This window comes from Hyla sarda, chromosome 6 (genome assembly GCF_029499605.1).
Source record: "Hyla sarda isolate aHylSar1 chromosome 6, aHylSar1.hap1, whole genome shotgun sequence".
Taxonomy (NCBI): domain Eukaryota; kingdom Metazoa; phylum Chordata; class Amphibia; order Anura; family Hylidae; genus Hyla; species Hyla sarda.
Genome location: NC_079194.1, coordinates 111,035,521 through 111,060,654, shown reverse-complemented (window position 1 = coordinate 111,060,654; position 25,134 = coordinate 111,035,521). Strand labels below are relative to the sequence as shown.

General features: G+C 42.7%; 1 protein-coding gene across 2 annotated transcripts in view; it reads right to left on the bottom strand.

The window, feature by feature from the left end:
- The window catches only part of PLXNB1 (plexin B1), a 190,807-nt gene that overhangs the window by 99,514 nt on the left and 66,159 nt on the right, over nucleotides 1-25,134 (bottom strand). For both annotated transcript variants that reach the window (XM_056524644.1, XM_056524645.1), the window contains exon 2: nucleotides 11,473-11,529. The gene's annotated coding sequence lies outside the window, so the exon portion shown is untranslated. The remainder of the gene's footprint in view (nucleotides 1-11,472; nucleotides 11,530-25,134) is intronic.

Here is a 25,134-nt window from a genome sequence, read left to right as displayed (position 1 = left end):
GCTTCGCGGAAACACAAGCTCCGCTCTAGACTGTAATTTTCTATAGCGACAGTAATCACTAACAGAGGGCACCTTCTACATAAAAAGTAAACTGTTCGCTGGAATCACAGTCACCCATAAATATTGGGACTGTAGGCACTTTAGCTGGGAGACAGTAATGCATCTCCTCTCTCTGCTTGTAAAGATGTCTCATTAGGGAATAGCAGTCTGATGTTTAAACATAAGATTACAAACCGCTGTGAACAAAATCTCTTTGAAAGGCTCTGGCAGATCTGAGACTCGCAGCTTTTTCCTTGTGCACACTCTTTCTCTGCCAAGCAAGAATCCCAAAGTACTTCTGAATCTGCTGAAGCCCAAACCTGGCATTACTGCACCCTCTCTAGATAGCAGGGGAAGAAGAAAAGGCAAATGCCACCAAAAATCTACATAAAAAGTTGAGTGACTTTATAACTACATTACATTACTTATCCTGTACTGATCTTGTATTATACTCTAGAGCTGCACTCACTATTCTGCTAATGGTTTCAATGTGTACATACATTACATTACTTATCCTGTACTGATCCTGAGTTACATCTTGTATTTTACTCTAGAGCTGCACTCACTATTCTGCTGGTGGGGGTCACTGTGTACATACATTACATTACTTATCCTGTACTGATCCTGAGTTATGTCCTGTATTATACTCCAGAGCTGTACTCACTATTCTGCTGGTGGGGTCACTGTGTACATACATTACTTACATATTCTGTACTGATCCTGACTTATATCCTGTATTATACCCCAGAGCTGCACGCACTATTCTGCTAGTGGAATCACTGAGTACATAGGTTACATTACTTAACCTGTACTGATCCTGAGTTACAGCCTGGATTATACATCAGAGCTCTACTCACTATTCTGCTAGTGAGGTCACTGTGTACATACATTATATTACTTATCCTGTACTGATCCTGTGTTACATCCTGTATCAAACTCCAGAGCTGTACTCACTATTCTGCTGGTTCAGTCACTATGTACAAGAATTACTTATCCTGTACTGATCCTGAGTTACAGCCTGTATTATACTTCTCTTACTATTTTGCAGTGTGGTCTCTGGGGTGTTGCAATGATCTTACAGGGTCTGGTGGTATTAACCCTTAATTGTCATGACTCCAGGGTGCGGTTTTCTTAGTATTGGAGGTCATGCCGACACATGCCACAAACGACAGGGATAATAAACGGAGTGTCCACAGCAGATTTTATGAGATAACTGGAAACTTTTACTTAAACTTTTATGCAAACAGTCTTTAAAATTGTACAGTTTCTCTTGAGGTAACCGGGATGCAGGTTCCTCACAGGCTTTGCTGGTACTTGTAGCTTTAAGCAGGCCACTGTGCTACTAATTATAAGATTTGAGTGGAAAAGTAGACACACAGGATTTGTAGTGATGAGCTTTGTAACGCACGGTTTTAGTGGCTGCTGGTTCTTTAGGCTTTGGCCTAGTTGCAATTGTGCTTGAATTGGTATTGCTGAAGTGTATAGGAGGATGAGCAGGAAACAAGAGCAGGAACTAAAAGGAGCGAATTTAGTGGCTACAGCCCCTTATATACCAAGGGGGCTGGACTGATCCCATTGGTTGCCAAGCCTGTAAGTCCTGAACCCGGAGAACTCTGGGTACATCACATGACATTATCACATGACCCAGGAAGGTCCTAAATATCTATACAACCATTATAATAGATCATGTGACCCGGGTAGGTCCTATACATTTATACACTATACAAAGATATTTATATGAAGCGACCAAGGGGCAAGCCCTGCAGGAAAGCCCTGTAGAAATGGACAGGGACTCTATATGAGGGGACTTTAGACAGGGACAGGACCAGGTCCTGTACCGGGACACCACAGCAGGCTTCACAGCTTAAATCTTCCAGAATTCCATGTGGGCTGTACACTCTCTGCTGGCAATCTGTATTGAAGGAAGTTTAGTCTTTACACCAGGCACTGTATAGTAATCTGATGTAGCAAAGACTAAAGGTTGCCAAATAGATAAGATAGCTGTTCATTGTACAGCTATAACTTCTGATCCTCACATACACATGAATGCTTGGCGGGAGGGGGTAAGCCGCTGCCAGAATCCTCTGGCTATGACTGACCGGGAAGTTGAAATTTCACAAGCCTGATCCTACTCTCCCCCGCTATCATCTGTTGGGGAAGAAATAAGAAGTCCTAATAAACATGATTTATGAAAACCTGTGCAGAAGAAAAGTTGCCCAGTTGCCCATAGCAACCAATCAGTTCACTTCTTTCATTTTGCATAGGGCTTTTTAAAAATGAAAGAAGCGATCTGATTGGTTGCTATGGGCAACTGGTCAGGTTTCCCTCTGCACAGTCTTTGATAAATCTCCCCCAAAATGGTCGGCTGAACTTACCGAAATAAGAAGGTTTGACCAACACATGTCTTACTCAAATTTAAACATGGGTTATATTCTTTATTATGGGTGATCATACAATGGGTTACTGAGCATTGGTATGAATGGATTAGACCAGTGGTCTACGATCTGCGGACCTCCAGCTGTTGCCAAACTACAACTCCCATATTGCTCACACTCACACTCTTGAAAAAGCCAGTTCTTACTGGCGAAACGTTGAGTCAGAGGATAATAGATTTTAGCTCAATCCCGGTCTCTGAAATTGGGTGGACCACGGAGATGCGTGATGCTAAGTCTGTAGACAGCATCAGAGCAGAATACTGCAAACACATCTCTGTGGTCATTACATCCAAGCATAGCATGCTACTGAACTGAAATTAACAAATAAGGGATTGTAATTTTAATCACACACTGCCACCTGATGGCAAATGAGCACCTTTAATTATTATTTGAAAATATTAAAAGTTAAGTTTTAGACCGGAGGGTCTTTATTCAGGGTTTTCCCTGAGGGGACTGACATCCCCAAGGTTGTTTATATAGTTGTACTTTTTGCAGCATCTTGAGGTCCACAGTTTGGAGACCACTGCTGTAGTGAATAGATATTGCAAAACTAAAACTCCCAGCATGCCCGGACAGCCGTTGGCTTTCCGGGCATGCTGGAAGTTGTAGTTTTGCAACATAAGGGTACGTTCACACAGGCGGATTTATTTGCAGGCTTCCCGCTGCGTATTTGAAAGGGGGCGGACTCTTCCTTGCTATCCGTAACAGATTTTCCACGGCGGAATTTACGCTGCGGAAAATCCGCCGCAAGCCCCATTGAAATAAGTAGGGTCTGCGGTGGATTTTCCGCAGCATAAATTCCGCCACGGAAAATCTGCTGCAGACAGCCAGGAAGAGCCCGCCCCTTTCAAATACGCATTGGGAAACTCGCAAATAAATCCGCCCGTATGAACTTAGGTTTGCAGACCACTGGATTAGGCTATGGATAAAATCTAAAGTGGTGCACTTCTATAGGATAAAAGAAATGCATTATTTTTATATTATTATTTATTATATTTATTATTGATATTATTATTATTAATATTACTATTAATATTTATACATTTTTATTTTTAAACTTTTCTTATTCACATTTCACACAATCTGCAACTGTTCTTAGGGAAGCTTTGTGACAACCAATGAGCATTGTGGTGGGTTGTCATTCTGTACGGCTAATGCAACAAAGCCGGTTATGTTACACTGCATAGCTAGGTCAGATTAACCATTCAGAAATTGGGGAAAGCCGGGTAACAACTCAAAAAAAAAAAAAAAGCTCAGTAACTGTTGAACAGATTTAAAATAATAATAATAATAATTCTGGTTTTTATTTTTATTTTTTATGGGAAAGTAGTTTAGAAAACAATCCACAACATGTGATGCCAATCATCTATGCACATCGGACCATATTATAAATGATCCTCATAGCGTATCATGTTAACTCACCTGTTCGCATGCAGGGAACTGGAGCCTTCGCTCTGATCACTTTTACTAGACCCAAAGCTTCTCTTACACTTCCACATCTGCTCAGCAGCTGAGAAGGTTCATGGTGCATAAAACAGAATGGAGTATTCAGGAGCAATCGCAACATTTCTTTCTTCCTCTCCCAGAAACTTACAGTATATGCAAGCATGGAGAAGGTGAACCCATAGGATTTGTGTTTGCTTTTATTTAAAACACAATGACAAGTAGCAATTTATGGGGGCACTGTGGCCATCAACGCTGGGGTTCTATTATAGAGATACTTAGAATGGCCCCCTATAGGAACGCTACAGTTGCCTCTTGTACAGGGTACTCTTGAATCTGGTACACTTGTTCTGCTTGTTCTACAGTGTCAAGACCTGCTTTAAATAGGCGTGGTCACTTAAAGGGGTACTCCACCCCAAGACATCTTATCGAGGGGGTCCCACGGCTGGGGACCAACATGATCTCGGCTGTGGCACCCCAGACATCCCATGCATGGAGCGAATTTCACTCTGTGCCAGATGACTGGCGATGCGGGGAGGAGGCTTGTGACGTCACAGTCACGTCCCGCTCCTGACGTCACGGCCACACACCCTCAATGCAAGTTTATGGGAGGGGGGCGTGATGTCTGTCATGCCCCCTCCCATAGACTTGTATTGAGGGGGCATGACCGTGACTTCACGAGCCTCCAACGCTGCACCCGGCACTCTAAACGAACGCCAGGTGCAGCAGGGAGATCGCAGGGGTCCCCAGCATCGGGACCCCCACGATCAGACATCTTATCCCCTATCCTTAGGATGGGGGATAAGATGTCTAGGGGCGGAATACCCCTTTAACACCTTAAAGGAGTACTCTGGTGCAGACTACTCCTGCTCCATCCTGCCCGTCCATCCTCTTCATACTTCCGTGTGAAGGAAGCGTCACATGTCGCTCAGCCTATTATGGGCCGAGGCAGAAGATCGCGGCGGACAGCGATAGCCTGAGCGCAATGTGACTCTTCCTTCACATGGAATTATGAAGAGGATGGACCGGAGGACCGATCAGCTGTAGTGGCGCTCCGCGGGAACCCAGGAACGTGAGTGATGGTTTATTTTCATTTTTTTTGCCGCCCGGGCAGGATGGAGCAGGAGTAGTCTGCACCAGAGTACTCCTTTAAGGACTCAGCCAATTTTCACCTTTAGGGTCTATTCACACGTACAGTATTCTGCACAGATTTGATGTGCAGGATTTCAACCGGTGTTCAGTTTACATTGACATCTGCAGCAGAAAATCCTGCGCATCAATCTGCGTATCAAATCTGCACAGAATACTGTAGTGTGAATAGACCCTAATGGTACAGTATTCTGCACAGATTTTCTGCTGCAGATTTCAATGTAAACCGAATGACTGAACACAGCTTCAAATCCTGCGCATCAAATCTGCACAGGATCCTGTACATGTGAATAGACTCTAAAGACAATTTTCATTTTTTCCTCCTCTCCTTCTTAAAAACATAACTTTGCACCTACAGACCATTATAAGGGCTTGTTTTTTGCATTACTAATTGTACTTTGTAATGACATCACTAATTTTATAACAATCAGCAGAGAAACAAAAAAAATAAACTTATTTGTGGGGTGAAAAAAAAAATGTTGCTTCTGTTACTACACAGTATACTTTTCGGTAAAAATGACACCTTATCTTTATTCTGTAGGCCCATTCGGTTACAAGTATACCCAATTTATGTATTTATGCTCATTTCTTGTTTTTGTCGGTTTCATTTTTGTTTTGATTTTTGTCAATTTTTTAATAGTTTTTTTAATAGATTTTTTTATGGTATATGAAGTGACCAAAATGCACAATTTAGGATTTTGGTATTTTTTTACTTGTATGCTATGCCATCGTTCATGCGGTTTAGCTAACCTTATACTTTAATAGTTCGGACATTTACGCACGTAGCGGTACCAAATATGATTATTTCTATTTTTCATTACATTATTTTATTTAAAAAAATAGGAAATGGGGGGGGGTGATTCAAACTTTTATTAGGGGAGGGCTTTTTCACATTCCCATAGGGGGCTATACCATGCAATCTTTTGATTGCATATACTGACCCCCAGCATCTTGGAAAACCTCTTAATATATTCTAATAACGATACAAATCTACATGGCCTAAAATAAAGGTCCATTATGAAAAAAATGACGTCTTTTCTAAATTAATATTATTATAGGTAATACTCTGGACACCATAGAATTGTACATATGCACCCAGTTAGCTTCAATTATTCTACTGGTTTGTATTTTTTCTACTACTATTATACTATTTGACTGCCTTATGTACAATATACAGGTCATTTCTCCTTTATTCAATAAACACCTTCGCAGCTATAAAGAAAATCCGAGTGGCTTCATATGCAACATTTATTTCTGGAAATATTCAAATTTTATTTAAAAAAAGGCAACAATTTTACACCAGATTCCTCTAATGCAGGGAGATATGCAGCATTTATACGGACATCTCTGGTGCCACTTGTCTCCAAGGAGCAGAAAGAAGAGGACGGGAAGCTGGAGTCGCGCTGCTAGATCGTCACAGTGCAAGGCAACCGGACATAGTCAGATTAAAGGTATGTAACATTTATTTATTTCATGCGTATCTGGGAAAAACCCTTTCATCAGGCATCGCATGAAAGAAATAAATGTTACATACCTTTAATCTGACTATGTCCGGTTGCCTTGCACTGTGACGATCTAGCAGCGCGACTCCAGCTTCCCGTCCTCTTCTCTATCTGCTCCATTGAACTACTACGCCGAGTTCCTCGGCTTTGGGAAGCCGCAGCAGCTACATTATATCCACGCCCTTGTAAGTGTTGTGCCTGGAATCTGCACAACCCCACCAGGTGAACGAATCCACGATTTCAGCTTGAGATTTTATCCCGGTGATCCGGGAAGCGCTCTGTGTTTTATGTCACTTGTCTCCATGGGAAAGGTTAAACCCAACCAGGCATGTTTATTGCTTCCCCGACACCATGAGGTGCCCGTCCTCATAGACATTAGATAATCCAAAATCAGCAGGATCCACTGGAAAAGAGCTCACAACCAACTTAATATATACATCTTATGTGGGAGATTTATCAAAACCTGTGCTGAGGAAAAGTTGCCCAGTTGCCCATAGCAACCAATCAGATGGCTTCTTTCATTTTGCAGAGACCTTGTTAAAAATTAAAGAAGTAATCTGATTGGTTGCTATGGGCAACTGGGTTTTGATAAATCTCCCCTTATGGGTATGATCATTTTGGCTGTTGGGCTTATCCAATACCCACTATATGGGTATAGTGGGTTTATCCATACATTTTATAAGATACATAATGTAGTACACAGAGTTCATAACATACTTTTATATCTGCTTGTCCCGTAAGCAGGAAACTCAGCAATGTATTGGTGGAGAAAGGGGCACTTTTGCTTTAAATTACTTTGAAAAGAATTGTTCTTTAATTCCTATTCTCTAGAGCTGAATGGGCTGCTGTTAAGATGTAATCCTCTCTCTTGTGTAGGAGTCAAAGGTTCTGGAGACTGGAAAGCAACCAGGCGTGAAGGCTTCGCTATTGAAAGCGTTTGTTTCCCTGAGTGCAGGAATGTGACAAGTAGTGCTGTGCGGATGAGGTGTAACAGGCTCCAGGAGCCCAGCTGAGGAGTTTATAGGAAGGCTGATGGAGAAATTGGATAAAAAATATCTTGTGTAAGAAGACCGTAATAGCTCTGCAACTGAATGCCGTAACCTCTATGCGGCTACACTGACCTACCTCACACTGTACCAGCACCTCTGCTCACCTAATGAAATGTATGTCAACGACATGAAAAAGTGACAATATTACATTCACACCCATCTTGTTAAATGTCACCCCCACCACAGTTCTGTAAAAGGGGTTGTCCCATTAGGGCCCATTACAGCATGTGAACACTACAGAAAGGTCTGTTAGTGGAGCATAAGTGATGTAAGCCACCGCTCCAGTTCTGGAGTACTTGGCATGAACATGCATTCCATGATTATCTATTGTTGTGAATGAGAGCCCTGTAATACCACAGTCTTCCTGTAGTGGCCACTGTAGGACAGACGTGTACCCATATGCAGCTTTCACTGGTGATCGCAGATGATCGCTGGAGATCTCAGTTTCTCCACTACAAACAGCACCTTGCCAAAAATCATTGTGGTTTTAAAGTGACAAACAACATAAAAAGTCAAATATGTGAGCGTCCTAAAGAGCGAGAGGTTACCAGGGGATACAGGTACCCAAACATACATAGTTACTATTCACGGAAATTAATGAACATTATGTGAACCTCAAAAAGATAGAATTTCCCCACAATATTTAATCAGACAACTTATTTGAAGGTGGAATATATGAGATTAGAAAAATGTGACTACTTTGTTAAAAAATAACTTTAAAAAAATTAATAAATATAAACAGTGCCAATTTTGACAATGGGTCTTGTTTAGTATAGCAGTATTTAAAAGGGGTTATCCAGGGATAGATGCTAATTTCTTCCAAGAACAGCACCACACCTGTCCTCAGGTTGTGTGTGGTTTTACAACTTGGCTCCGTTCACTTCAATGGAACTGAGCTGCAATATCACACACAACCTGAGGACAGGTGTGGTGGTGTTTTGGGAGCCATCAGCTATGTTTTTATAATGCTGGATAATACCCTTTAAGTTAACAAGGCTGAACTGCAATACCAAATACATGCTAAGGTTAAGGGTGCGTTCCCACAGGGCGTATACGCTGCGTATTTGACGCTGTGCAAAATGTATGGCAGCAGCGGGAAATACGCTGCGTATCCCTTGCTCACTATACACACAGGGCTTTCCGGCGGCAGCCCTATGTGTGCAGTGAGTTTTGGAGGCGGAGCCGCACGTCACAGTCACGCCGGCACACGGCCCCCGCCTCCAAAACTCACTACACACATAGGGCTGTTGCCGGAAAGCCCTGTGTGTATAGTGAGCAAGGAATACGCAGCGTATTCCCGCTGCTACCATACATTTTGCGCAGCGTCAAATACGCTGCGTATACGCCCTGTGGGAACGCACCCTTATAGTGAAGCTGCCTATTCATGGCTTTCACATTATAACCAGCCTCCATTTGCATGAAGCTCGGGCTGAGACGCTGAAGGTAAAGACTGTCATCGAATGTGTTAATTACGATTCTGAGAATTTTGAAGGTAGAATCCACTTTTAAGACGTAAAAGAAAAAAAGTTATTATCTCCTAAGTCTTTATTTAGGCACAATACAATGGGAAGAATGGCTTCTTGTCACCAGGAGGACTAAGTGGATAAAGAATAAGAGGGTTTAAATAGAGGAAAATTACAGATGGAAGGTAATGGAAATATAATTTACAGCAGGTATTATAACAGAGGGATTTACAAGATACAATGTATCTCAAGTGTCAGAAATGTTTTCCCTGCTTGAGGTATTATTGATATGATTAGAGTCTTTCAATCGCAACATAATAATACAGACAATGGGGGAGATTTATCAAAACCTGTGCAGAGGAAGTGTGGTGCAGTTGCCCATAGCAACCAATCAGATTGCTTCTTTCATTTTCCACAGGCCTCTTTAGAGGCCTGTGGAAAATGAAAGAAGCAATCTGATTGGTTGCTATGGGCAACTGCACCACACTTCCTCTGCACAGGTTTTGATAAATCTCCCCCAATATCAACAGATATGCCTGGCGATGGAATCTACAAGGGAAGCAATGTTCTATTCACAGCTTCATGTATCACTTATCAACTCCCATTGTACAAAAAGAAAAATACAAGTGGTATGCTTTTCTTTTTAGGGATTCCCTTGTATGGAAAATAGGGAACGTATGAGCTTTTGGACCTGCAGAATGTTCATGTGTATGGGGAGGTTGGGGGAGAGATAACTGGTGGCCGAACTAATGCAGATTTGTAAATTACTTCTATTTATCTATTTATCAGCTGCTGTATGCTCCACATAAATTTTTTTTCTTTTTTAATTTATTTTCTGTCTGACCACAGTGCTCTCTGCTGACACCTGGAACTGTCCAGAGCAGGAAAGGTTTGCTATGGGGATTTGTTCCTACTCCGGACAGTTCCTGACATGGACAGAGGTGTCAGCAGAGAGCACTGTGGTCAGACAGAAAATAAATTAAAAAAGAAAATAAATGTATGTGGAGCATACAGCAGCTTATACGTACTGGAAGGATTAAGATTTTTAAATCGAAGTAATTTACAAAATCTGTTTAGCACCAGTTGATAAAAAAAAATAAAAAATTCCAGCAGAGTACCCCTTTAAGTTTTACTTTTAGCTTAGTTCACATGTGTTTTTTCCCCCCCATTCATCTGCTCTGACAACAGCACGACGGACACCAAAAGTTCCCAATGGACCTCATTGGCTTTAATGAGGTCCATATGGTTTCTGGGATGATGTTCGTCATTTGAACTGACAAAAAACTGCTACATGCTGTGCTATTTTGTCCTATATTGTGGACAGAACCTGCTATGGAGGCAACCACAGAAGAACCTAGCCTACGAATGTGAACATAGTCTAAGCTTAGCCTAGTAGAACAATGGAGGGTCTCATTGTTTCAAATGTAATACAGATGACAACTACTCATTGTACAAATCTTAGAAGAACATTGCTTTACCCTCCCTCATCACCACCGATGCAGTACTCCAAATGTACTAAACCACTTTTCACAACCTAACCGGATTCCTCATCCCTCACCCAAGGCCAAAAACACTGGGGGTCTCCAATATGTGGTGATACCAAGCTCTCCGAGCACGATGGAAGTTGTATCTGCACCACAGCTGGATAGCCGGATCATTGCCTATTATTTAGCCATAGATGAGGCCTGTTAAGGTCCTGCAAGGACACCAGTTTCTAAGTTAAAGGGGTTATCCAGGAAAAACAATTTTTTTCATACATCATCTGGCTCCAGAATGTTAAACAGATTTGTAAATGACTTCTATAAAAAAATCTTAATCCTTTCAGTACTTATGAGCTGCTGACGTTGAGCTGTTCTTTTCTGTCTAAGTGCTCTCTGATGACACCTGTCTCGGGAACTCTCCAGAGTAGAAGCAAATTCCAATAGCAAACCTCTTCTACTCTGTGCAGTTCCCGAGACAAGCAGAGATGCCAGACAGAAAACAACAGCTCAACTTTAGCAGCTGATAATTATTGAAAGGATTAAGATTTTTTTAATAGAAGTAATTTACAAATCTGTTTAACTTTCTGGAGCCAGTTGATATAAAAAATAAATAAATAAATAAATAAATAAAAAGTTTTTTCCTGGAATACCCCTTTAACAGAGGAGTGACAGAGGGGCCAGTAGCACTTTTCTTGGCTACCGGCTGCTGGGGACACCCAGCCAGTGGTGTACTTATAGGGGGTGCAGTGGTAGCAATCGCACTGGGCCCTGGTGCCTAAGGGGGCCTCAAGGCTCATCTGCCCTATAAGAAATCAGTGTTATAAATGGCACCTGGGGCCAAGTTGCAGATTTTGTATTTGGGCCTAGAAGTTACACACCCAGCCACTATTATAACAGGTAAAGGCACTTACCATTTGTCCTTTGTGAAGTGTCTGAAATCTGGTCTCCCCTGTTTGTAGTCTGCAGAGCTGCATTAAAGAAGAAAAACTAAATTTTAGGGAGAAGCCCAAGACCAAAGATTGTGAGAAACCTAAGGAAAAAAAAAACATGGTGCATTCATTATGTCAGTGTTTTCCAAGAAGTGTGTGTCCAGCTGTTGCAAAACTACAACTCCCAGCATGCCCGGACAGCCTTTGGCTGTCCGGGCAAGCTGGGAGTTGTAGTTTTGCAATAGCTGGAGACACACTGTTTGGAAAACTGTGCAATCCCTATCGAATTCACGTTGTATACAATCATATATATACACCATATAGCTGCCGTTAGATTCTACTGGGAGCTGTAGTTCTGCAACAACCGAGTTTTCAGGCCGATACATTCTCCATAAAATTCCTGCTCCAAAGATCACATATCTCCAGTTATATAGAAACCTTAGAAACAACACCACTCTTGTCCACAGGTTGTGTCTGGTATTACAGTATTAAAAGGGGTTATCCAGGAAAAAATTTTTTTTTTGTATATCAACTGGCTCCAGAAAGTTAAACAGATTTGTAAATTACTTCTATTAAAAAATCTTAATCCTTTCAGTACTTATGAGCTGCTGAAGTTAAGGTTGTTCTTTTCTGTCTAAGAGCTCTCTGATGACACATGTCTCGGGAACTGCCCAGTTTAGAAGCAAATCCCCATAGCAAACCTCTTCTAAACTGGGCGGTTCCCGAGACACGTGTCATCAGAGAGCACTTAGACAGACAAGAACAACCTTAACTTCAGAAGCTCATAAGTACTGAAAGGATTAAGATTTTTTTTTTATAGAAATAATTTACAAATCTGTTTAAACTTTCTGGAGCCAGTTGATATATAAAATGGAGTTTTTTCCTGGAATACCCCTTTAAATAAATAAGAAATGAGATGCAATACCACACAAAAGACTATGGACTGATGAAGCGATGTTTGTGGATTAAAGTTAGACATATTTTTCTAATCTTTTGGGCTGAACACCTCCTCTCCCTTTCTGATCAGTGATGTCACTGGTCAGCTGGCAGATTATACCTAGTAATTCCATCTAATCTCACGGGGAGAAAAAGAATAGTCCATTATAGGGCATGCATTAATAATATAGCCAAACCACATGGATTTACTAATATCTGCTATACAGCAAGATTATCTGTTTTCAATCTGATCCTTTTTATTTAACCCTAAAGGACACTGTGGGCTTTGTATGCCTGCCACTGATCCGCCCTTATTTGGACACATTTTTTTTTGTTTGGGACTAATCTTTAAAATCTTGTCAACTATGTATCGAATGCCATAAAGGAACAATATTCTTTCTATACTAAATTCAATCTGCTTGACATTCTGATTCGAAGCCATATTCTACTCCGATCATCTATAACATTACAAAAAGCCATGACAAGTAAAATGACAAACCATTTATAAACCTTAAAAAATGGCGCGAATATATTTGGCAGCAAGTGAACAGTTAGTAGTTGATGTGTTGGAAGCAGAAAGAATGGGCGAGAGTAAGGATTTGAGGGACTAGAAAATGGACCGAATTGTGATTGCTAGATGACTGGTCCAGAGCATCTCTAACAAAAGTGGTCCAAGGAAGGACAATCCGTGAACTGGGGACTGTGTCATGGGCGCATAAGGCTCACTGATGTCTGCAGAAAGCGAAGGCTAGTCGGTCTGGTACCACAACCTTCTGCATATAGGGCTGTGTGGCTACAGACTGTTCAGGGTACCCATACTGACCCCTGGCTATTGCTGAAATTAACATAGGATGTTCAGGTGTCCACTTAATGGGCACGTGGATATCAGAACAGGACCATAAACCATTGGGAGAATGAGGTCTGGACCAGTGAATCACATCAAGTGGATGACGGTATGTGTCTTACCTGCGGAAGACATGGCACCAGGATGCGCTAAGAGAAGGAGGCTAACTGCTTGAGGCAGTGTAATGCTCTGGGCAATATTTTACTAAGAAACATGGCATATGTGGTTGTTACTTTGACACATACCATCTATAGATAAACATCGTTGCAAACCTAGTATCCCCCTTCATGGTAATGGTGTTCCCATAAAGGGGTACTCTGCCCCAAGACAGCTAATCCCTATCCAATGGATAGGGGATAAGATTTCTGATCACAGGGGTCCAGCCGCTGGGGAACCCCGCAATCTCGGCTGCGGCACTCCAGATATCCGGTGCACAGAGCGAACTTCGCACCGTGTCGGATGACTAGCGATGCAGTGAGGAGGCTTGTGACATCACGGCCATCCCCCTCAATGCAAGTCTATGGGAGGGTGCGTGACAGCATAGACTTGCATTGAGGGGGCGTGGCCGTGATAAAGTCTCATTTGCTGCACCCGATGCGCTAAATGAACGCCGGGGGACCCCCGCGATCCTTTGGATAGGAGATAAGTTGTCTAGGGGGCAGATTACCCCTTTAAGGCAGAGGTCGCTTTCAAGTGCCCTGACACATTGCAAAAACTGTACAGGAAAGGTTTGAGGAACATGATAAAGAGTAAAAGGTGGGGACTTGGCCTCCAAATTCCTCAAAGCTCAATTCAATTCAAGTATTTGTGGGATGTGCAGGAAAAACAAGTCTTATCCACAGAGACCCCGCACCTCACAACTTACAAGATTAAAAGGATCCTGCTGATAACATCTTGGGGCCAGATAACACAGGACACCTTGAAACCTCAATGGGACAACATTTTTGGGATGCACGAGGGGGACCCACGCAATTACATTTTGGCTTACCAAGGTATTATGGGGTTTTACTACCAATTGCCTTTTATAATATTAATATTGCAATAACCCCACATTTACAGAATGAGTTGAATCCAATATTAGAGTAAAATGGCTGAATAAGCATTAAAACCCAAGGGTGCACCCAGAGATGATACAGAGGCATTAGTCACAACCGGGCCTAAAAGACTTCTCTACCACATAAAAAGATACAAGAAAGAGCACATGATGGGTATGCGGCATGTTATAGATTACACATCGAGGCTTAAGTGGTTAACAGTCTTTTAACCAAATCCACCTTTTGTTGGCTCCTCCAGCAAGATAAAAGTGCAATTTCAGTCAGCCTGTGCCATGGCTGCCATGCTTGGCACAAGAGTCTTCGGTCACTTCATTCAAAGGAGACACAACCTTTGCCCTTTGACTATATGACTGGACCTTGTTACATTGACACAAATGTAATAAAGCTGAATTTGTTTATTCTGGGCATTCTGATAAGGCACTAAGATTAGATATATGTTTACCAAACAAACACAAAAGACCCTGCAAAGGCTAACATATAAGCAATCTTAGACAAGCAGATTTAACTGCAGCCCTTTGGAATGGCACAATGCACTGGGAACTAATGTATATAGGGCTTAAAAAAATTCCATTAGATAGTAGTGTCTCTACATCTTTTCTATCAATATACATTTCCTCTCTATTGCTGAGTGGATGTGCACTGCAAGTTGTGGAGCTAGAGAGCTCTGACCAATCAGATGCTGCCTCCTAACTGTTCTCCCTCCCCTATCAAAGAATCAGACTGCAGCTTCATCCCCCTCCTTCCCTCTCCTCAGTGTCTTCACAAAGATGCCATTTTCCCTAATAAGATATATTACAAAGTTTCTCCTATTTACATTTACTAAGCGTTACCATAATGGTGAACACACAATTGCTGCCCCCTATGGTCTCATCTCGTAATTAAACAGGATGACAATAATAAAATGGAGCTAAATAAGCTCATCACATGTAATAGTCATTATCCAGTGTATAATTTATCGGGTTTGTTTGATGGCTGATGGTTGCCAATAAGGGGTAGCGCAGTGTGACAGGTCCATTTAGCAGAGTGAAGACATCTACATTCCTCGTTCATTAGTAATGTCTGCACATAACCGAGCTCAATGGTGAAAAGCATTACAGACCCATCAGGGAAGCCCAGTTTCCTAAACGTTTGGCTGAAGTTGGCACGCAAGAATTCTAAGAGGCAATTGTACATCTGGCACAGTGTATATGGGCTTATTATTCCCAGCAAAAACAAGGTTATTTTCTAAAAGGTGGATTTAGCTTGTATAGTGTTGGATCTGACTTCCTAGTTTACAGTCAGGTGTAGGAAAGAACAAGAAACGGTGAGACAACTACTCCCAGCAGAGCCTCACGCAGCAGATATCTGCTGTATATTTTTATTCCTATTTTGCTTGTGTATTATGAACCAAATACATTTAATACAGACAAATAATAGGATGGTCACCCAACTATTTTACTTTGTAGAAAATACATATAATGTATCACCGATATGACACAAAACAAGATTTAAAAGGGGTACTCCACTGGCCAGTGTGGAACTAAAATGTTCCAAACATGGGACATTTAGTTCCACGCTGGCCAGTGGAGTACTCCTTTAACAGCTGAACATTTTGGCTTCATGAAACATTCCTCAAACAAACAAAAGTATTTTAGTTCATGGAATATATGTTTTACCAGATCAAGTAGAGGTAAAATAAATTATAATAAATAACCATGTCCAACGATCGACTGGTCATACTACCAACATATACCAGCCTGCTGGTGTGGGATTGCTTCTCTGCATAATTTCTCTCAGGCACTTAAAGGGGTACTCGGTGGAAAACTTTTTTTTTTTTTTTTTTTTTTTTTTTTTAAATCAACTGCTGCCAGAAAGTTAAACAGATTAGTAAATTACTTCTATTAAAAAATCTTAATCCTTCTTGTACTTATTAGCTGCTAAATAATACAGAGGAAATTATTTTCTTTTTGGAACGCAGAGCTCTCTACTGACATCATGACCACTTTGCTCTCTGCTGACATCTCTGTACATTTTAAGAACTGTCCAGAGTAGATTAAAATCCCCATAGCAAACATATGCTGCTCTGGTCAGTTCTTAAAATGGACAGAAATGTCAGCAGAGAGCTCTGTGTTCCAAAAAGAAAACCATTTCCTCTGTAGTATTCAGCAGCTAATAAGTACTGGAAGGATTAAGATTTTTTAATAGAAATAATTTACAAATCTGTTTAACATTCTGGCACAAGTTGATAAAAAAAAAAAAAGTTTAAAAAAAGATGTTAAAAGTTTTCCACCGGAGTACCCCTTTAATTACTTTCTCATTCTCAAGATCTGGGGTGCAGACCTGCTTTAGACAGATTTACTGCCAATATATTTACCATCCATCAGGGAATCCCATGGTAGCTGTATCTTCACAGGCCCCCATAAGTTAAATTCTTTCACCAAACTTAAAAGGGGTACTCCACCACTCAGCATTAGGAACAATCTGTTCCGAACACTGGAGCCAGGAGCTCGTGACGCCATAGCCCTGCCCCCTCATGACGTCATGCCCGCCCGCTCAATGCAAGTCTGTAGGAGGGGGCGTGACGGATGTCACGCCCCCTCCCATAGACTTGCATTGAGGGGGCGGGCGTCCCGTCATGAGGGGGCGGGGCTATGACATCACAAGCTCCCGGCGTCGGCTCCGGCATTCGGAACAGTTTGTTCCAAATGGTGAGCAGCGGAGTACCCCTTTAACAAAATTGAAGAGTCTCCCTTATTGCAGCCTACTGTCATCTCTGCTCTTGCCTCCTATGCCATCTTTACACATCATAGTCTCTCTGCAGCTGCTTCATTCCCAGATCAGGGGCTCAGGGCTTTTCTTCAAGTACACCTTCAGGCCTAAGGCATAGATCCTCTCTTTTCTTCCTCACTTTCCATGTGGCCTTAGCCACTGTACTAACTCACTTCAAGCATTCAGCTCCTTATATAACTTTTTCCCACCTATAGTTCTATAGTCACATCTATTGGCAACAATTATTACTGCATTACATACATTCAATGGAGTAGATACATACAGACAGAATCAACAAAGCACACTGTTACAGTAACATTCATTCATATCACAAATGCAACAGGTCAGTGGGAATATTTCACCAGTCATTTACATAAAGGAGGACAGATAAGGTTAACCGTCTTAAACTATACTTTTTAAAGAGGTTAATCTGTACCTACAGCTTTCTATGAGACACTCAGGATCTCTGCCCTCCAGTATTTGGCTCCCTGAGTGCAAAATGTCAAATCGGCTTAGTCTGTGATCAGAGAGATGAGTACTTTATCAAGTTGCAACATCTGTAAAGAGAAGTGAGAATCATTACAGAGGCAGCCAGGGAACGTGTGACTTCCCAGGTTCTAATAAATGGTAATTTCATTATGTTATAAGCCAGGTTCAATTATAAAATGGACACTGTGAGCCAAGGGCTGTCATGTTGCACATAAAAGCTCTGATTTACAGTGTGAACGATGTCAAGGAGCTTCCAGCGGGGAAGGTCAGGGAATAATTTAATAAGTGCATGCCACAGGTAAAAGATCTATACTGAACGGATTGACTCCGCAGATTCCCATTCTACGGGATACAAGCCCTTAGGATATATAGTAAAATTTTGAGTTCTAGTTGTAGACTGTGTGCGATCAAGTAGGGAGATCCAAGCATAATCTTATTGCTGTCACCAACATAAGAGGGGTCATAGGGTTTCCCATTGAAATGGTACATTATTAAAGTGCAACGGTCATGAAACTTTGGTGCAATAACCTGCACACAGCCTTTGTACTGTGTGCAGGTGGTGGGTATAGCAATATTTTTACCTAATATTTGCAGGCTTAAATGCTTTTATTCAAAGCCACTGACGGTCGGATAGGCGTGGTGCGAGGTACGCGATGCCCCGCCGCCGCCATGCCCACCCCATATGTCAGCCCTGGGACCGCTGTGTGATTGACACACAGGTCCCATCGCATGGGCCCTTCAGCTAATCTAACCTGCGCACCGATGTGTGTCATACAGCAAGTGCTCCCATCTTCCTCCTCAGTGCGCCTGCGCAGTGCTAGGTGCTGAGAGCGCGCTTCCTCTCTGCACCTAGTATTGAGAACTAACCTGATTGCGCCCTGCTCTGCGCAGGCGCACTGAGGAAGAAGACGGCGGTGGGAGCGAGCGCTTTCTGGATGACACACAGCGGCGCGCAGGTTAGATTAGTTGCATGCGATGGGACCTGTGTGTCAATCACACAGCGGTCCCATCGCTGACATACGGGGTGGGCGTGGCAGCGGCGGGGCATCACGTACCTTGTGCCACGCCTATCCGTCCGTCAGTGGCTTTGAATAAAAGCATTTTTTGCTATACCCACCACCTGCACACAGTACAAAGGCTGTGTGCAGGTTATTGCACCTAAATTTCATGACAGTTGCGCTTTAAGTGAGTATTGGCAGTGGCAATAGTAAAGGACATGGCTACTGTGAATTATATTTGGGAGCAGTGGCTATTATGAGACACTGTGGGTGGCACTCCTAAGAACACAGTTATTGGCAATATTACAGGGTGTTGTGTCTGATATTTATATGGGGACACAGGGACTGGTGCTGTTATATGGCAATGTGGATATTTGTTTAACAATGTGGCTGTTAGTTACAGGGGACACTGGCTGGCATTGTTATGGGGGGATAGTAGTGGTTACTGTAGCTGTTAATCACGTGGATCACTGTAGAGGGCAGTGTTATTAGTGCACTATGGTAAGAACCATTGTAGGGGAGCTGTGGAAATGCTATGTAGCACTGTCTGGCAATGTTATGGGGCACTGGCTGCCCCTATTCCTGGAGCAATGTGACTGTCACCATAACAGGGCACTGTTAAAGGCCATAATTGTCACAATGAAATGGTGGTTGGCACTCTTAAAAGAACATTGTGGTTGACAATGCCATGGACCAATGTTACTATTTTTTACATAATGACACTTAACATTAGGTACATGTCTGTGAGCAGTTGCATTGATAGAGATCTGTCAGTCAGCTTTCCTAGAAACAGATATAACGATGAAACAACAACATTATGCATAAGAACTGATCTATACGTCTAATTTTTTAGTTCCGTACCCCTCGATACCCGGCTAGACCAGTGCTTTCCTACAGTCTACATTATAGCTGCCCATATAAGTGTTATCCCATCCACTGTGAACTTGCCTCTTACATTCCGATGAAAGTTTATTTTCTCTGTTCCCCGCTGCTGGAGGTTTCATTTTGTCCAAGAGAATGAACCTAGATGAGGACACAAATAAATTCACTGGGAGGGGTGTGAAATGGACTCATGCCAATCCTCCACAGCCAGTGACAGCGTCAGAAACCCTTGTTCAGTGTGGTACACGATACCTTCATGGCTCCAAAGGCAAATCCCGAATGGATGAATCTCTGCACAAAATCCCACACTTTGTTAACCTTTTCTGTGCCAGGCAGTATCAAACACTGTTCTTTGCACCCAGAGAGCAGAGGACCTACCCTCCATCTATACAGAACTGCATTGAAAACATATCATCAATAAGAAATTGACAAGAAATAGATCCTAGTGACGTGATTGTTTCTAAAGTCACTTCCAAATGGAGTTGTGGTTTGCTCGATTTTTGTGGCCCCTGTTAAATTAGGGACCCATTATAGTGTCCAAACTTGGGCCTCTAGTACTTCAGTGGGTCAGTCCAATCCTGGTGCTACAAGTCCATAACTTAGTTATATCTGTTTCCAGGAAAGCAGGGAAAAGCTTCATAGTAAAGCAGACTCGTGTGTATAAGCCAATGCACATACTGTCCCCACGGAAAGTGCGTAAACTGAATTACAAATCCGAAGCAAATCTGCTGCGTCTGGATTTATAGAGGCCAAGTTTATTCTTCACTATGGGTCCCCTCTGTTTTATGCATGCCACTTGTATCTGTTTTGAGGAAAGCTGGGTGACAGCTCATGAATGTTTAGCAGAGAACAGATTAGAATTCTAATCAATGACTTATAGTAACTAAGGCTTTTTTAAATGTTTATTGTATGGGGGAAGGGGGGTGCCTGTGGGCACAGCCGGGCCCGCAACCAATGATGAAGTGCTAATTCCAAGTACATTTGATGTGTAAGTTTTCTTCTGCAAGACGTCTTTGTATGCCCAAGTAGAAAATACAGCAATGGTTGGATGAAAGGGAAAAAAACGGACACTGTGTTTAGACTGTATAAGAATCGGGTCATTTTAAGGATCAGTGTCCTATAAACACAAGCCTCAGTATGATGTGAAATCACCAGAGCTGCAGTTGCTGTATGCCGAGCCAAAGTACACATCGATCTCTGTCGCCCCCACCAGAAAAGCTGCATCACCTGACCACAGCAGGGTGAGCACTTTCCACCAGGTCCTGGCGGGCTGCAGCTCCGCTGAAGAAAAGGCTCATTTACAAGTGGCTGGTCAACATAGAGGTGTGGGAAGGGGAGATGGCAGGTATGGAAGAACCATATACTCGATTACTAATTTGTCCTGCAGCTATATGGATCCATTATGTAAGAGACCTAACTTAAATATAAGGGGGTAAATTGTCGCTGGAACAGTCTTAAGAATATAGAAAACATTTCATAGATTGCATATCCACTTAATTTTACACATCTGCTGTATGAAAGCCTGCCTAATAGGTGCAATGGCATCATTGTATTGTCCTCACTCCTACCCCACAGCCAAGTGTTTAAAGTGTACCCGTCAGACCCCCCCCCCCAAAAAATATATCACTCAGTACCTAATCCTGACCATGTACATGTAATTTTTGTGTCTAGCACCTTTATTTATTTTGTTATTACACTTTTAATATAGCTCACTAGTCTGAATTCCTCTCAAAGGGAGGGGCGTGGCCTCATTGTGCAGGTCTCCGCCCCCTCCCTCAGTATGCTGTCTGCTCACATCTCCACGAGCATTAGCAAAACTACAACTCCCAGCTTGTCCTCACTGATAGTAGTGGGACACAAGCTGACAGTGGGAGGATTTTTCCTTCAGCTATGAGCCCTGCACTCACAGCTGTCAATCAAGTAAGTGTGTCCATGACGCATGGACACAGCAGGATTAGTAGGTGTCCAAGCAGGCAGGGGGGCAGTTGTTTGACTGGCTTTTTCAGTATAAAATATTACAATTTTTCTAATGGAAGCAATTGCAAAACCTATTGGTTATACATGCTTTACAACATATCAGAAGTTTTTGTATCTGACAGTGCCCATTTAAAGGGGTACTCCGGTGAAAACCTTTTTTCTTTTAAATCAACTGGTGCCAGAAAGTTAAACATATTTGTAAATGACTTCTATTAAAAAAATCTTAATCCTTCCAGTACTTATTAGCTGCTAAATGCTACAGAGGAAATTCCTTTCTTTTTGGAACACTGATGACATCACGAGCACAGTGCTCTCTGCTGACATCTCTGTCCATTTTAGCAACCGTGCAAAGCAGATGTATGCTAAGGGCAGCATGGTGGCTCAGTGGTTAGCACTGCTGCCTTGCACTGCTGGGGACTTGGGTTCAAATCCCACTAAGGACAACAATAAATAAAGAGTTATTATTATTATAATGACGTCAGCAAAGAGCACTGTTCTCGTGATGTCATCAGAGAGAATTCCAAAAAGAAAAGAATTTCCTCTGTAGTATTCAGCAGCTAATAAGTACAGGAAGGAATAAGGTTTTTTAATAGAAGTAATTTACAAATCTGTTTAACTTTCTGGCACCAGTTGATTTAAAAGAAAAAAAGTTTTCACCGGAGTACCCCTTTAAAGGAAGTAAGCTGTGCCCCTATAACTCAGAATCAAGGTCATTTGATCCGATGCTTCATGAAGTTTGACAAAGTCTCAGTTTGTGCCTAAATGGAAACATTGCCTGTATATACCGTATATACTCGAGTATAAGCCGACCCGAGTATAAGCCGAGACCCCTAATTTCAACCCAAAATCCCAGGAAAAGTTATTGACTCGAGAATAAGCCTAGGGTGGGAAATACATCATCCCCCCCTGTCATCATCCAGACCCGTCATTAACATCCTCATCATCAGCACCGCCAGTCATCATCCCACACATCCCCCCTTCATCATCCCCTTATCATCTCGCACATCCCCCCTTCATCATCCCCTTGTCATCAACCCACACATCCCCCCTTCATAATCCCACCCCCCCCCCCTTTATCATCCTCTTGTCATCATCCCACACCCCCCCCCCTTCATCATCCTCTTCTCATCATTCGCCCTCAGTGGTCTTCAACCTGCGGAACTCCAGAGGTTTCAAAACTACAACTCCCAGCAAGCCCGGGCAGCCATCGGCTGTCCGGGCTTGCTGGGAGTTGTAGTTTTGAAACCTCCGGAGGTCCGCAGGTTGAAGACCACTGCGGCCTTCGACATCATCCAGCCCCCTCTCACCCCCTTTAGTTCTGAGTACTCACCTCCGCTCGTCGCTGGTCTGGTACTGCAGGGCTGTCCGGAGAGGAGGTGGTCCGGTGGGATAGTGGTTCGGGGCTGCTATCTTCACCGGGGGCGCCTCTTCTCCGCGCTTCCGGCCCGGAATAGAGGCGTTGCCTTGACAATGACGCAGAAGTACGTTGGCAATGAACGCACCTCTGCGTCGTTGTCAAGGCAACGTGACTATTCTGAGGCCGGGCCCGAAGCGCTTAGAAGAGGCCTCCCCGGTGAAGATAGCAGCCCGGAACCACTATCCCACCGGACCACCTCCTCTCCGGACAGTCCTGCAGCACCGGACCAGCGCCGAGTGGAGGTAAGTACTGTACAGAACTAAAGGGGGGTGAGAGGGGGCTGGATGATGTCGAAGGCCGCAGTGGTCTTCAACCTGCGGACCTCCGGAGGTTTCAAAACTACAACTCCCAGCAAGCCCGGACAGCCGATGGCTGCCCGGGCTTGCTGGGAGTTGTAGTTTTGAAACCTCTGGAGGTCCGCAGGTTGAAGACCACTGCGGGTGGGGGAGTTCACTCGAGTATAAGCCGAGGGGGGTGTTTTCAGCACGAAAAATCGTGCTGAAAAACTCGGCTTATACTCGAGTATATACGGTACACACAAACATTTGCTTTAAAAGATGAAGAACTTGTGGTTCTGGAGCATCCACACTGGATTAGGTGGAGCCGTCTCTACCCACCTTGTAAGGTCCAGCTCTGTGGAGTCACAAAAGTGTGTCATGTGGTTCCTCCTTGTCAAGAGAACCCAAGGATGGGCACATGTGGCAAGTTATTATTCAGCATTCTAATACTTCTAAGAATATTGGATACCTCAAATAGAGGGGTGGCTATGTGTATCTGGAGACCCTCTAAAGAAAGAAGAGGAAAATACAGCAAGCATTGTAGGTATTTATTTTACACCATTTGGTTGTTCTTGGGACTCCCTCCAATCATATTTTTCTGGCATATCTAACTGGTCATACGGTTTTAAAATATCCTGCTTAACAGAGTGTTCACCCTTTTGGAGTTGCCAAAGGATCAAGAAGGCTAATGGGTGTTGTCACCAAATATACGGATCAGCTTATTCTTTTCTCTCTCTCTCTGTAGTGGGCATTCAATGGGATATCAGTATAAAAAAAAGGATTGCTTCTTGAAGTTAACCCTTTTCCATATACAGTGGTCCCTCAAGTTACAATATTAATTGGTTCTGGGACGACCATTGTATGTTGAAACCATTGTATGTTGAGACCATAACTCTAAGGAAACCTGGTAAGTGGTTCTGAAGCCACCAAAATGTCATCCAAAAATAGGAAAAAGTGAGGATTAAAGAAAAATAAGTAGATAACTAATATAGATAAAGCAAGATCGTACATATAAAAGTATGAAATATCTGCTGGGAGCTGTAATCACTGTCTGTTTCAGTGTTTCCCAACCAGGGTGCCTCCAGCTGTTGCAAAACTACAACTCCCAGCATGCCCGGACAGCCAAAGGCTGTCCGGGCATGCTGGGAGTTGTAGTTTTGCAACAGCTGGAGGCAACCTCTTTGGGAAACACTGGTCTATGTAGAGGACAGGAGCTTCTTCAGGGTCCTCAAAAGAACATGCAATGTTCTAAAAAAAGGAAAATGGAGCCGCCCTCACCTGATGCCCAAAGGAGCAGGTAACCCTGGTACAGGTAAAGAGTACAGAACATGTAATACCTCCCTGTACTGTAGAGGGCGCTACCAGACACCAGTCAGTGCATACACTTTAGGAATACACAGGTTTTACCAGTGAAATATCCATTCTGATTGGTCGGTTCTGCCATTGACACATTTCGCAGATTCCATAGAATTGTATGTTGAGTCTGGTTTCAAGTTACAATGGTCCAGAAAAGACCATTGTATGTTGAAACTGTTGTATGTTGAGGGATCACTGTACTTTATAAGGACACTTTGAAGCGACAGAAAAGGATTTCTGCTCAGGACCTCTTTCTTTGAAATGCAGTCATCCACGCTTCATACACATTTCGTAGCTAGTTGCTTCCTCCAGTTTTTGTCTTTTTGTCTCTTCCTGGGAAAATGAATAAACTTTTTCATGGGATGTTTTACAGCAATAACTGGAGACCTGCTTTATGGTCACATTTTTAGAATTTCACACAAATACCTGGGAGATTATAAAGGATTCAGAGCACATTTTATGGTTACATGTGGATTACAGTATGGGCTTGGTCCAGGATTAAAATTTGTAATTTTGATTTAGGACTTTGGCAGATAACACTATACAAGTTTCTGTTTTGGCTACAAGATGAATATAGGGTCTAGGATTTTTTATTTTTTTTTAATAACAAGAAAAGCGGGAATTGTTGTTTTGGCACAAGGGCCCATTGTATTCTTCTTGTATT